This window comes from Adiantum capillus-veneris, chromosome 25, assembly GCF_014529385.1.
Source record: "Adiantum capillus-veneris isolate H3 chromosome 25, ASM1452938v2, whole genome shotgun sequence".
NCBI classification, from domain to species: domain Eukaryota; kingdom Viridiplantae; phylum Streptophyta; class Polypodiopsida; order Polypodiales; family Pteridaceae; genus Adiantum; species Adiantum capillus-veneris.
In genome coordinates this window covers 125,507,372-125,513,075 of record NC_140955.1, presented here as the reverse complement: position 1 = coordinate 125,513,075, position 5,704 = coordinate 125,507,372, and the positions used below count along the sequence as shown (strand labels likewise).

General features: G+C 41.0%; 1 pseudogene; it reads right to left on the bottom strand.

The window, feature by feature from the left end:
* Window positions 1-4,063: 4,063 nt before the first annotated feature.
* LOC147425606 (uncharacterized) lies at window positions 4,064-4,634 on the bottom strand (annotated as a pseudogene).
* Window positions 4,635-5,704: the final 1,070 nt, after the last annotated feature.

The following is a 5,704-nucleotide window of genomic DNA, read 5'->3' as shown; positions in this document are numbered from 1 at the left end:
TTAACCTGATTTAGCTCCGACTTTAGTTGAAGCTTCCTGGCCTTGGTGTTCACCTCGAACACTCTGCCTAAGTTTTTCCATGCAATGGCGGGGGTTTCAGCATCCTGTAGATAGCCCATCATGCCATCTGTGATGCTCATAGAAAGCCAATACATCACTTTGCTCTGGCCTTGTTGCCAGTCCCTCAAAGCTTTCCTTTGTTCTGCTGTAGCATCTGCCTCGGGAATCTCTGGTTCCTTTTCATTGTCTCCTTCTACATAGTCCCAATAACCTTTTCCTTTTAGGAAATTTGTTATTCTGAACTTCCATGCAGGGTAGTTATTTTTCTCAAGCTTCTCAGTAACAATCTGACTGAAACCGTCAGACATCTTGAAGCACTAAGACAAAATAGCTGCAATCTGCAAAAACCTGCAAATCTGCTGAACCTGCTATCGTGGTTCTTGTAACGCTTTCTACACTCAACGAGTGTCCACAATCAAGCGTACATACAACCACTGTACTTGTACAGTAAATCTCTGTATACTGCACTTTGGAGACCCGTTCAGAAACTTGTGTGAAAAACCCCTAAAAAAATTTTCGCTGCGCGAGGCGCCTTCGGCATTTGGTCGTGGATTGTGAACGAAGGGATTGTGATGCTCTTGCTCTCTTAGCCTCTCTTGCCTGCACCAGGCTCTGATACCATGTAAAGAATGAGGATGCAGGAGAGCTACACAAGACAAGCACAAAGCACACAGAGATGGAAAGCTTCTTCTTCTTCTTCACAGAAAAGAGAGTACAAAATGACTAAGTGCTAAAGCTGAAAAGTAGCACATATGTACATGCGATCACTAAGTGTGAACTCGCTAGAAGCGTACTAGGCTGGCACTATAAGTGTAGTCCAGCTGTAGAATCACTGGCAGAGATCCTCCGTGTCGGTCACCTAACGCGCCAGTGAGTAAATGCCGTAAGCGGCCAAGACCCGTAGTGGATGCCAGCTCAAGGTGTAGAGCTCGACATCTCAACATTGCAATCCATGCTCATCAACCTTAAAATGTTGATATACAAGATAAACATGATTCAATGTAGAGATATCCTTGCCAAGGACAAGTCTTCTCGAAGCATTATCTAAAGGGTTAACCAACTTTTTCCCATTGTGAATGAAGTCCGAGTCATGCAATCTCAAGATACTTCCATCATAATCTATGCTCGCTGTTAATGGCCACTCCTTCCCAGGAATAGAGAATTTAATACCCACTTGAGAAGTGTAGTCATCTCTCATGAGTTTCCTTCTTCAAGCATCCCCATCAAAAGCATGACCATTCAAAGGACCTACAATGTTTTTAAGATGCCGATTACAAAGCAATGCTACTGCATCCCATTGCGCTTTAATGAAATTTGAATTAAATCGATAACATGTTAGCTGGACCACCAGGACAAGCTTTGGTAGACAATGAATAAGTGGATTTTCAATAAGAACCTGTGCATAGTGAGCAGTAATATTAGCGTGGAACTCCTCAACAACGTTGTTGTACCCAGCTTCACCAGAACCAACGACCAGCACAAAATCTGGTACACAATTGTGTTCTTGTTTCCTTGCACAAAAGCCAACAAGTTCATCATCTCTTGCATTCCACCTAACCATCCTCTTTATAACAGTCTCATTTTCGGCAATAATAACAGGAACATTGCCCATCGGGATGTTGTTTCTACCCATTTGATGCTTGTAAACCTCAGACACATGTCGAAATATCCTCCCTGACCTCTGTTTTATAACATATGGACCTCCTTGTTGCCCTCATGGTGGTTGAAATATGAGGTCCCCCAAGGTTCAAAGAGAGAAAGTTGTGCATTCTTATACCTCCCCACAATTTTTAACAGCTTCAAAGAGACTCTTTGTTGTGTTAGAGTATCTCTTGCCTCGGGGATCTCTTCCAATGTTTTGCGAGATATCCATGAGAAATATCCACAATGCTTTCTTTCTCTCAAACAAACCGAGGTTGTGCACATTGATTATATCCATGCAAAACTTTTTCACATCTCCTCTTCCCAAAGCTTCGGAGACAATATCATGAAGGTTCCTGACTCTTACACTTAATGCTGCAACTTTGGTTTTTGTGAACCACATTTGCTTCTTAAGTCTTCAAACTAGGATACACCTAGATCGTGCTATGCTAAGAATCTATGAGCTAGTCATGTAATCGAGTCTTCTGCCAAAACCGGTATCTCTAAGCCCTCGATTATGTGTTGCCTGAGATTGGCGATAGACTCTCATCCAAAATCTCGTTCCTTATGAATGGAGGCACAATTTGAACACATTAGCCCATCAAATGGCATTCCTAGTATGCTTACTCTGCTATAATTTTTGTGACGAAAAGTTCTAGATATGTCAATGACGCATTGATCCTTATATAACGTTGCTATGGTGTTTGGTTCACCAAACCAGTTCGCCCCCCCTCTATTGGAAGAAAAGGAAAACAAAGAACAACAAAAGTCTTTTTAATCAAAAACTGCTTCAGAAGTGGTACAAGAAAAAGACAGAGAGGTACTTAGAATGGGATACCTTCACCTTCATTTCTTTCTGGTGCACTCAATGACTTCCCTGAACATACTAGCAAGGACAACACACATTCATCAAGCTTGTCAACAAAAGATCTACGATACTAATAAAAATGTCAATAATGCAATTTACCTGAGATTGGTTTGAAAAATCCACTCAACTCGTTCTGATGGTCATCAGGTAGCGAGAACTTACTTGGACAACCAACCTTCTTTGTCCCTTCATGCGAACTTGGAGCACTAGCCTGAATATGCACCTTTGACTTTGTGTGCTCTATCGTGCATTGTTTGATAGACCCTGTCTTTGGAAATAGGGGGATCCATTTTCCATCAATATTGCACTTTATAAAGACTTTAGAGGTAGACGTATAGTCATCAATTGTCTCAAGCACCAATTAAAATTCTAATTTCCTCTCTTCTACAAATGCATTGACCTCCTCCATTGCCTCAACCACCTTCTCTTTGTTCCTAGCAATAATCTAATCCTCTAGGCTTGCAGTGTGGGAGTCCGAACTTTTTGCTTCATGGAGCCCCATGGATCGCATGAGACTATAGAATTTGTAACTACATGTAAAAGAAATGAACGATATTAAAATCTTCAATGCTTTTTATAGTAAAAACAGGCACAACTACACATTTGGTAAGAATGGATAGCTCAAGAGACCTGGTCAAGCCATATGGATAGCTAGAAGAAGTGAAGGTAAAAATCGATAGCTCAAGATGGCACACCCGGTCAAGCCATATGACCATGTGACAAATTGAGACTATATTTGTAACTATATACTAAATAAAGACATTGTGTATGTGTGACACATAGACCCAAGGCGTGCTAGACATGTCTTGGCAAGAAACTATAGCTCAAGATAACACACCCGATCAAACCATATGACCATGTGGGAAATCGAGACTATAGAATTTGTAACTACATGTAAAAGAAACTTACAATCTTAAAATATTTAACGGTATGATGTCACACATCCAGTTTGAGATTAACTACATTATTTATTGAGTTAATACAACACTACCACCCAAAATTGTGAGTATGGCCAAAACAATAAAGATTGCGGTGTATTAAACTCTTTAAGGCCGAAGCATACAAAATATTTTAACCATATAAAACACGAGGTTTACAAGCTCCGACACAAGGCATTTTCCAAGTTTCCAGGTATTTTTTTATTGAACACCTTTCACTATGGTAGATGGAATCGTTATTTAACAACAAAACAATATACATTATATATACATAGTCTGCATTGTTTAGTGGAGAGTTGAACTCTTTAATGGACATTGAAAGCTGAAACAATGCATTCTAATTTTCATAGGTTATCACTAACTTGCGAAATCTAGGCTAGATTTCGAGCTTGCCTTGAAAAAATTTGACAAATGTGACAAGATTTAGTGTACCTACCGATAGATGCTTCAAACTATGATCTAAAAGCCGGGTTAGGGTTTAGGCTTGCTGTTAGACTTTGGGCATGTGAGGGTGGAGCGTCCTCGGTAGAGGCTTGATGACCCCTATGTTGGAACCTCAACCTTCCGTGCGCTGGAGCTCATCCAAGGAATCTACGACCATCGCGTAGATATCTGGAGCCTCCGGGTCCTCCTCTACCTCATGCTCACTAACACCATGCCCTTCATCCAGCATCTTGCTCACAATGCCTCCGACGAAGACATCCATGCTGCCATACTCTCCAACCGGAGGAGAATCTAGAAGAAAAATAAAGTATGATGGGGGCTCCTTCAACAATAAACTTGAAAGCGAGAGAAACTAAACCTTTTATTGCAAAGGGTGTAGCCTTAAGCCTTGTGATAGAATTCACAGTATGCTCAGGATTGGCTTAAGGATTCAAGCATGCGAGAGGCTATCAACTTAGGTAGAGAGGGGTTAAGTTAAAGTCCAAGTGATCTTCAACTTACACAAGAATAAGAGATACGTTGTAAGCGATCTTCCTATAGTAAAAAAGATACTTTTTGAATTAATCAGATCATCTTTGTCAAAGAGTTTTTCTACCTTGTAGTACCTGGCAAAATCTTATCATGCCTGAGATGAGGGGTTGGTACTGGTGGAGCTCCAGTGAATCCGTTGTTTTTCAAGTCATGCCATGTGTATTAATACGCAAGATTGTGTGCTCGTTACCGAGTTAAGGTGAAATTGTGTGCTTGAAATTAAGCAGCAGTTAGGGAGACAACAATGTTTTGTGTCTTTATCAAGAGCCGAAAGTGATATTGCATGAGGGATTGTTGCCATATGTAGCTAGATCTAGAGTCTGCATGACTACACTCTGAAGGAATGCACCTCAAAATGCACCTTGAGCTCTCCCCACACGATAACCTAGATTGAACCCCCAACTCTTGTCTTTAATTCTCAGAGCTCTCAATCCTTACCTTCTTACAGAGTGCACCATCGTGCCTGTAAGGATGCCTTTGAGTCAGATAACAACACCTTGTCTTGCTAGATCTGGAAGACCTGTAACCTAGATATGTGACGTAGCACGCTTCAAAACCCTAAAAATGGCATTTGGCTGGTTACATACCAGAAATAAGCTTCTAGCCACAAGCAGGAACAAGAAGTTTTTAGAGGAGCGAAGGTTATGCATAATGCGATCCTTACACCGGATAGCTTCATTAGTGCCTTTTGGTTGCAAGCATCTCACCTTCATCACTATAATGGGTTGTTTCTATAGGCTAAATACGGCAATAATGCATCCTCATCACGCAGGTAGGACATCCTCTGAGCAGCAGCTTTGCTTGCTAGAACTGTAACATAAGACATGTATGCTTTGAGAAACTTTCATGCAGGAGTTTTTTGGGGGTAGCTCTGGCTCAACTTTGTAGAAAGTACACTTTTATCTACATGCATCAGTGATGTGGAGGCTACAGGCTTTTCAAACATCAAGCTAAACAAAGGCTTTTCTCCACAATTGTGTTATGAGGTCACATCTTTCATCAAGAATCACATTTTATTGAATGCTTCTATATTATTTTGAAATTGGGGTACCTATTGACTACTCTCTCTCCTTTAATAGAACTGCATTTCTCAAAAGGTACCCTCTAAGGTATCTTCTTCCTGTCCTCCTACGCCTCTCCCTATTCATGTTCCTCACTCGTCCTCCCCTGATGCCTCCTCTTTGAACCATCTCAAGCGTAGTAGACACTCAACAATTTTTGA